The following is an 8,924-nucleotide window of genomic DNA, read 5'->3' on the forward strand; positions in this document are numbered from 1 at the left end:
TCTCCCTGCCGGAGCCTTGTCTTTTCTTCCTGCTGGCAGAGTCGCCTGCAGCGCACACATCTTTCATTTTGCTGAGGTCCAGTTTATCCCTTTCTTCTACTTAAGGGCCCGCCTGCCAATGCAGGAGACTCGGGCTCCATCCCTGGGTTGGGATCATCCCCCTGAGGAGGAAATGGCGACCCACTCCAGTGCTCTTGCCTGGAGAACCCCATGGACAGAGGAGCCTGGCGGGCTGCCGTCCACGGGCTCACAGAGTCGGACACGACTGAGCAGGCGCACACCTTGCGTTCACCTCACTGCGTCTGTGGATCGTTCCGAATCAGCGTGTAAAAGGCTTCCATGGTGTGTCTCTGCGGCCGCACGAATGCCAACCGAGCACCGTGTACTTCACCGTCCCCTGTGGGGACCGAGCCGCGAGCTGCACGTGAGGCCCGAAGTGAAGAACCAGGAGCAGACCTCCTCCTCGCACTGCAGCCCCGCACGGCCGCGGATGCGATTCCGGACGGGGGGCTGCCTGCCCAAGCGCTCGAGCATCCGCGTATCCCGGTGTCCCCCCGGCCCTCCTGCTCCGCTGCCTGCCCCTTGCTACTACTCCCCCCACCTGTCACCAGCTCAGGACTTCTATCAGACGGCCTGGTCCTCCCCAGGATCAGGAGAGGAGGGCGGTTCTCCGTGTGCTTCCCGCTGCGCCCTCCGTGGGCTCCATGTGTGTCCTTTCCCGTGTCCCTTTGGTTCCTCTCCTCCGGGGACCCTGTTCTGATGGGAGAGGGGAGCCCAGCCGTCCCCCGTGAATGGGGGTGCACGGGGGCTCCACCCCAGGGCAGCCCTGCGCCGCCCTGCTGCCGTGAGGACTCGGCGTGCCCCTCCGTGAGATGGGCGCAAGAACCGCACCTCCGCGGAGGACTGGCAGGGCTTCCTGAGTAGATGCGGGTGGCGGTCCTGAGCGCTCCGCCCGCCTCGGTGCTGAGGAAGCGCCGGCTCTGCGCTTGATAACGTGTGCGGAACGTGACCCTAAACACTGTCATCACGGGAGGAACCCTGCAGCTGTGCGTGGTGATGGGCTGGAGGATGTGGTCTCGTGGTGGTGACCGCGGCGCAGCGTCCACACGCCTCGAATCTTCAGGCTGTTCCTGAACCTGACACAATGCCTCATGTCAGTTATATCTTAATTTCTTTTTTTTTTCCTTAAAAAAAGTGCTAGCCCTCCATTATTGTTATCATCTATGAGCACCAAGACTTCAAACAGGTGTCTTCCTGCCCTGGAAGCGGCTATCCCACCCCTGCTGGACTCTCCCAGCTGGCTGTCTGCACAGGTGGTTCCGCGTTGCCATGGGAACCTCTGTGAAGGCTGCATCCTGAGGCTGGCGGTACCAGCCTTCCACTTGCCCCCTTCTGAGGGAGATCCCGCTGGACGTTGCCCGGGTCTGGGCCACGGGAAAGCCTGTCTGAAGCTTGACTGAGGACACGGTAGAGGCGGGGAGCTATGCAACCAAAACCAGGAGAGAAACCCCACTTGGCGGGGGGCGGGGGGGGGGGGGGGCCAGAAAGACCCTGCGTGTACGGGGATTGCCTGGGTGGTCTGCGGTCTTCCTCCTGCCCCCGGCCTGCTTCTCCATAGCCTCCTGCACCCCTCAACCCCCCCAGAGATGAGGGAAGGGGGCCCAGAGAGGACCAGCCCGGGAGGCAGCCCAGCGTCACCACCAAGAACACGGGCTTGGGCACCTTGATTTGAATCTTGACTCTTGGCTGTGTGACCTTGAGGGAGTCCTTAGCCTGTGTGACCCCCAGTTTTCCCATATGTAACTAGGACGGATGGAAGCTTATGCTTCCTGTAGCAGATGGGAAAGCTGAACGGGATGGAGCCCATGAAGCTCTTCTCCTGGCAGGGAGATTGCCTGCACAGGGGCCGTGGTGGTGGTGGTTGCTGGTGATGGGGAGGGCGGGGGTCCCAGGCCTTTGTGCCTACAGCACCCTCCACCTGGAGCCCCTTTCTGCTCCCTCCGTCTGTCCAGCCCCTCCCACAGTTGGCAGCCAGGCCATAGAGGGCACACAGCCTTCTCCCCGAGTGGTCTTCTTGGGCCAGGAGATTCCCAAACGGCCCTCATGGGAGCCTGGAAATAGAATGGCTCTTTCTGGCACCTGCCCCTGCTCTGCTCGCGGAAGGGTGTCAGCGGGAACACCCAAGCCTCGCTAGCTCACGGGGCATGTGCCTCGTTCCATTTGCCGGAAATTCCGCCCCGCCCCTTCCCCAAGTGGTTGATGTCACGGGAAGCTATTAACAGTGGCCTCTTCATCACGGTGAACCTTCATCCCCAGGACCCAAGCGTCTGAGAAGTTCTGTCTTGGGGCCCTTCTAACCAGGCAGTGAGAGGTGTGGACTTATGCCCCAGCTTCTCTGTTACATAGTTGAGTCTCCTGCCGTTTGTTGCCTGTGATGGAAGGCCAGGCTCAAAGGGTAAGGGGACTTGTTGATTCTTGTAACTGGCAAGCCCTGGGGTTTCAGGCATGGCTGGCGTCAGATGCTCACATGCTGTTTGATGTTGACAGATGAAGCAATGGAGGCATATACTTGGCCTGAGGGCACGCAGCAAGGCATTGCCTTCTGCTGGCTCTGATTTCCTCCACCGCTTCATTCTCAGGCCGCCTCACCTGGGCTGATGGGAAGGTAGCCGCCAGCAGCTCCAGGCTGACCTGGAGCAGCAGAGAGAATACCGATGTCCCCCAGCTGTTTCAACATAAGTGCCGCCAAGGGCTGTCACTGACCCCACTTGGGACACCTTCCCATCCCTGCGCTAGGAATGCGCCGGGGGTCTGGGCTGCGAATGGTCACAGCTGGGGCATCCCCTCACCTCTGATGCGAAGGCAAAGAGCTGCCCTGCCTGGGCTGCCCAGAAGCTACACTGGAGTCAGTGTCAGAGCCATAGCGGGGGCATCCCTGGTAACTGGCGTCCTTGGGCTGGCTGTGCAGGACAGCAGAGACCAGGGAGGAAGGGGACTCTGCTGGCCCCATGGCTGGCTTGGGCAGAGGCAGGTGGGAGGAGGGGGCCAGCCCCGCACCGCCCTCTCCACAAGCTCAGCAGCCCAGCACCCCTGAGCAAGCTTTAGGCTCATTGCCACTGGGCCTTTGGAGAGATCTTGAGAGACTTTTGTTGAAAATGTTTCCCCTAATATGTTTGTTTTTTAGATTATAGGACCAATCAATTGTTATTGTTGTTCAGTCGCTCAGTCCTGTCCGACTTTGCGACCCCATGGACTGCAGCACGACGGGCTTCCCTGTCCATCACCAACTCACAGAGCGTGCTCAAACTCCTGTCCATTGAGTCGGTGACGCCATCCAGACCTCTCATCCTCTGCTGTCCCCTTCTCCTCCCGCCCTCAATCTTTCTCAGCATCAGGGTCTTTTCTAATAAGAGTCAGCTCTTCGTATCAGGTGGCCAAAGTATTGGAGTTTCAGCTTCAGCATCAGTCCTTCCAGTGAACACCCAGGACTGATCTCCTTTAGGATGGACTGGTTGGATCTCCTTGCAGTCCAAGGGACTCTCAAGAGTCTTCTCCAACACCACAGCTCAAAAGCATCAGTTCTTCAGCGCTCAGCTTTCTTTATGGTCCAACTCTCACATCCATACATGACCACTGGAAAAACCATAGCCTTGATGAGATGGACCTTTGTTGGCAAAGTGATGTCTCTGCTTTTTAAAACACCGTCTAGGTTTGACACAGCTACTCTTCCAAGGAACAAGCATCTTTCAATTTCGTGGCTGTGGTCACCGTCTGCATTGATTTTGCAGCCAAAGGAAATGAAATCTGTCCCTGCTCCCACATTTTCCCCATCTGTTTGCCGTGAAGTGATGGGACCAGATGCCATGATCTCTGTTTTTTGAATGTTGAATTTTAAGCCGGCTTTTTCACTCTCCTCTTTCACCTTCAGGAAGGTGAACCCATCAGTGCTCATGGTAAGATGCTGAAACAGTTCAGGAAGATCTCAAGTGGTTAATAAGAGTTTTCTACCTGCCTGGCCCCCACAGCTGGCATGGAGGTGCCCGGCCAGGTGCCGCTCACTGGTTCTGGGCCCTCCCCTGGGGCAGGTCATGCAGAAGCGAGGCTGGAGTGGCGTGCACTTGCTTAGTCTGCAAGGGTCCCTGATCTAAGTGTGGATTCCTGCCCAGGGCCTGAGCCAGAGGTGTGGTTCCTAGAGGGGGTGCGGGGGCAGGGGGGCCGGGAATCTGCATCATAACTTGGGGAATTCCCATGGAACCACTGGCCTGGGAGCGTCTGAGAGTTTTTCCGGACCCTGCAGTTCTGGGAAAAGCATCTGTGCTCGGAGGCCAGGATCGGCCGCAATTCCCCAAGAGCTGCTGGGTCTTCCCTTTAAGGCAGCGATGCAGGAGGCACTGGGGCCAGGCTGGCGTGACCTGGGAGGACCCTGAGGGGCGAGGGGAGGGGCCTGGGCGGGTGGGTGGGGTAGGCTGGGCTCCCGTGATCCTGAGTTAGCGACTGGGGAGGGGTGGGGGGTGCTGCTTGGGTGCCCCCCACAGAGATCGTGGGACTAGCCCTGCCTTCTGGGGACCGGAGGTCACGCAAACGGTTAGGACCACCGATGTCTTTACCCAGCGTGGCTAATGGTGCACTTGCCAGCAGCCTGACAAGCCTCTTCAGGATAGGTTGTGGACCGGGGGCCTGATGCCTGCCCTCTGACCACAGCTGGACCCCGGGGACCTGGGGCCAGGAGGAGGGCAGGGGGCACCCAGCCGCAGCTCACGGGGCCTCCCAGCTCGGAACCAGCCCCCGCGGTGGGTGCAGCTGCACCGCGGGGAGCAGGGCCTTGTGGTCAGCGCTGCCGCCTCGGCCCAGCCTCCGAGCCTCGATACCCCACGCCCGGCGGCCTCCTCCAGGCCCTGGACGTGGGCTCCCGAGACAGAAACCACGGCCAGCCCCGCTTGCTCCCGAGACGACCGCCCCCACATGTCTTCCCGGGGGTCGGAGTCCACCGCAGCTCTTGATTTTAGGAATCTCTCTCTGCCCACTTTCACCTCCACTTGACTTCCTCCCCCTCCCACCTTGGACCTGGGGCCAGGCACAGACGTCTCCTGCATCCTTGAGGAAGAGATGCATGTCTTGTCCCGACCCCAGGTCACGGCTCAGGGCAGGCGTAGCAGTGTGTTAGCCCGGGCCGGGTGGGGCCCCCGCAGGCCTGCAGCAGGAAGGGAGGCGGGGAGGCCCTGGGAGTGGACCCTGGTCATGACCGTCGGCGCCCAGTGCCTCGCCTCCACGTTCCGTTTGACAACAGTGGCCTCTGCATGAACCCCTTGGAACTGCGTGCAGAACTGGGTGGGCTTGTGCCCTGGGGGCTAGGGGTGGGGCTCTAAGAGCTTGGTTTTTAAAATTGGATTCTTAAAACTGTGTGATTCTCAAAGGAACAGAGGTGCTAACTTGCTTTCTCCTGTGTGCCGCGAGCCAAGCATTTCATGTGCTCTGATACGGGCTTGGGGGTTAGCGCGCCTCGTGGGGCCAGCCCACTGCGTTCAAACCCTGGCTCAGGAAAGTGTTTACTGTCTGACCTGGAGCAAACAGAGTCGCCTGAAAACCCTCCGTAAGTGGTGGCTGTTACGGTCTCGTTTCTTCCAAAGAGCCCAACACCGGAGGTACCGGAGGGTCAGAGAAGGTGCTTCGACTGCAAATAACAGAGCATCACCAGGGGTAAAGAACCCGCCTGCCAATGCAGGAGGCGCGGGTTCCAGCCCTGAGCCGGGAAGATCCCCTGGAGGAGGACACAGCAGCCCACTCCAGGATTCTGCCCTGGAGAAGCCCATGGACAGGGGAGTCTGGTGGGTGCAGAGGAGTCAGACACGGCTGAGCAACTAAACAACAGCAACGGAGCAACGCTCAGGGCGGCTCCTGTGATGAGCCGGGAGCGTCGCGGGACGTTCCGAGGGGCCACAGTAGAGCTGGCTCCGCATCTGGAGACGTCCTCGAGGACTCGCTGTCCTTTTTGCTCTGTCGTCTCCGGAGCAGGTCGATGGACCCATTGACGGGAGGGTCCCAGGGCTACGCTGCAGCCAGGCGGTCTGGACAGGCTTCCTCAGCGCTCACGGCCGGCAGTGCTGCAGGAAGGGGAACCCCTTCCAGGGCCCCGGAGTGGGCTCATCTCAGAAATGAGTTGTCTGAGGAGAACACATGCTAACGAAGCAAGAGACTTGTTTATTGGGAAGGGGTGCCCGGGCGGAGAACAGGAGGGTCGGAGATCCCAAGAGGACTGTTGGCCACGTGGCTTGCAGTCTCGGGTCTTACGGAAAGGGGGTTAGTTTCCAGGTCATCTCTAGTCAACCATTCTGACCCAGGGTCCTCGCTGGGGTGGGGTGCACTTCGCTCAGCCAAGGTGGATTCCAGCGAGAAGGATTCTGGGAGGACAGCAGGACAGACGGACGGGCATCTCCTCTCTCCTTCGGACCTTTCCCGAATTCTTCCAGTTGACAGTAGCTTGTTAGTTCCTCGTCCCTTACCAGGACATCCTGTTGCAAGATAACAACACATGCATGTGGTTACTCCCAGGCAGTTTCGGTCAGTGGTTCCCCCAGCAGCAGAAGCATCTGGGAAGGGAGGAAGGACCTCGTGACAGAAGGGATCATTGATCCCACTCCATCAGCACCCCCGTGTGGGCTGGAGGACGCATCCAGGATGAAGCATAGTCTCCTGCCCTTGACTTTGGACTGACGCACTTTGGCCACTGGAATGGAACAGAGGTGACAACGTGCCAGCTCCAGACCTGGCGGCTCAGGGACCTCGTGTGCCCTCCCTGGCCAGCTTGCACCTTTGCCACCGCCATGAGAAGAGCGATCGCAGCCAGCACGCTGGTCCAAGGAGGACAAGAGGGACGAGAGGCAGAACCGCCCTGGCTGCCCATGGGCCCGTGTGAGCAGACCACCAAGTACAACATGGCCGATTCTGAACACTGGTCAACCCACAGGCCCATGAGAGTGAACGGCTTTCGTTTCAAGCCTCTGAGGTTTGGGCTGGCTTGTTACATGGCATGAGTGTGGCGTCACTGACTGATACATCCTCCAGACAGACAACTGTTCGGCAATTAGAGCAATCTTGTCAGCTGTCCATCTGGTTCCCCTTTATCTGAACCCCCTTCCTACAGCAAACGCATCCCTCACTGCTGGGTCTTGGAGGAAAGCAAGGAAGCCAGAGAGGCAAGGCACTGCCTCCCTCTGTCTCCTGGAAGCCACCTCTCCGGCCCCTGGTCTCGGGGTCTCGGATTTTTAGCAACAGGTTCCAGGATGCAAGGGCACTGGGGCGCTCCTTCCCACAGGCAGTGGTGGCTGAGATGGCGCAGCGGTGCAAAGGCCTGGCTCTCGCCCCTTCCACCTTCCCTGTCCTGGCCCTTATCTCCTGCTGGGCCTCGTTCTCCGGTCTTCCTGAAGGTGCCACGAGAAACTGCCAGCCTCTGCGTAAACCCCTCTTTGTCCTGACACGGCCGGGCTCGGCCTCACTGCCGGCGCCCAGGAGCCCTCCTGCTGCAGGTGGGCAGCGGGCCTCCCCGTGGCTGCTTCCTCCCGTGAGGTCAGAGACAAGGGTAATAGTGCCGCTTTCTCAGGCTGAACCGCAACGACCCACCCAGAGGGCCCAGCATGGTGTGCACCCAGCAGACGCTAGCACCCGTCCGGGGGCTCCAGGGGAAGTCGAAACGATGGTTCTTGAAGCCAGATGTGTCTTTGTGTCCTTCAAAGTTACCCCAGGGAATTCCCTGGCAGTTCAGTGGTCAGAACCCAGCACTTCCCCTGCAGGGGGGCCCAGGTCCAGTCCTGGGTTGGGGAACGAACATGTCTCAAGCCATGTGGTGCAGCCAAAATGATAATAGTAGTGAAGTTGCCCCAGAACCCCAAAGGGCTGCACCCACCTGTCAAGCAATGCTGGAAGTGACGATGGTGGTGATAAAGATGGTAATGATGGCAGCTGACACGGCGTGCTGCATTTTCACTGCCAGGCCCGATTCTAAGTGCTTTACAAACAGATCTCATTTAACACTCACGTGCGGGAGGAAGGAACAGTCGTTTCCCCGTTTTGCAGATGGGAACATTATGTAAGGCACAGAGAGCGGAGGCGGCGTGCCCAGGGTCCCGTGAGCAGTAGGCCGTGCGTTGGAGTTTGACCCCAGCCATCTGGCTCCAGAGTCCACAGCTGGAGGATGGAGCTGCAGGGACCTCAGCAGATGCTCCACAGGGGCTGCCTCTGTGAGGGGCCCCGGAGAGAGGCCTCTTTCCCTGGGCTTGGGAGAGGCTCTGCCTCTGTGCCCACCGGAAGCAGTGGCCCTGGGGCTTGGGGCCTGTGGTCAGAGCCGTCCTTGGCGGGGAAACGTGGTTCCGGTGGGCCTGCTCCCGCCCCCGTGGCTGCTGCCTGCCGTGAGCAGGGCCAGCCTAACTCCGGGGGTGGGCTCCCCCGGGGAGGCGCCCCCCTGCCCCGAGGCCCTAGGCCCAGCGTGCTGCCGCCTGCCCCGCAGACACTGGCTTATGCCCAGGAAGCAGTCGGCAGCAGGCGTGATCACTGTGGCCCAGGGGCCCGAGGTCACTTCCTGGGGTCGCAGAGCTACTCGGTATGGAGCCTGGGCGGGAACGCACGTCGGCCAGCCCCAAGGCCCCTGGCAGCCACCGGAAGGGGCATGTGGCGTCCACTGGGGGCACGTCTGGCCGGCAGTGGCTTGGTTGTGGTTCCTCTTTCTGACAACTAATAAAGAAGCCGGTTGCTGACATTTACGGAGTGTCTATTACTGAGGGCAGGCCCTGCACGGTGACCCCATTCGATTGCCCCAGCTCCCCTTCAAGGGCTGGGCCGCGTGGACGCACATCTGCAGAGGAGAAAACTGAGGCGCCGGGCGGCACCGAGGTGGACCAGCTGTGCGCTCCCCCTGCCTGCCTCGATCCTGC

General features: G+C 60.2%; 1 long non-coding RNA gene across 1 annotated transcript; it reads right to left on the reverse strand.

Annotated features, from left to right (window-relative positions):
• Positions 1–6,178: 6,178 nt before the first annotated feature.
• Positions 6,179–8,422, reverse strand: LOC139033807 (uncharacterized). The gene is made up of 2 exons (XR_011486276.1): positions 7,901–8,422; positions 6,179–6,509 (listed from the first exon to the last, which is right to left on the reverse strand). It is a non-coding gene; the product is annotated as an uncharacterized lncRNA (long non-coding RNA).
• Between the last annotated feature and the right edge of the window lie 502 nt (positions 8,423–8,924).

The sequence above is a fragment of the Odocoileus virginianus genome, unplaced genomic scaffold (assembly GCF_023699985.2).
Source record: "Odocoileus virginianus isolate 20LAN1187 ecotype Illinois unplaced genomic scaffold, Ovbor_1.2 Unplaced_Contig_3, whole genome shotgun sequence".
NCBI lineage: Eukaryota > Metazoa > Chordata > Mammalia > Artiodactyla > Cervidae > Odocoileus > Odocoileus virginianus.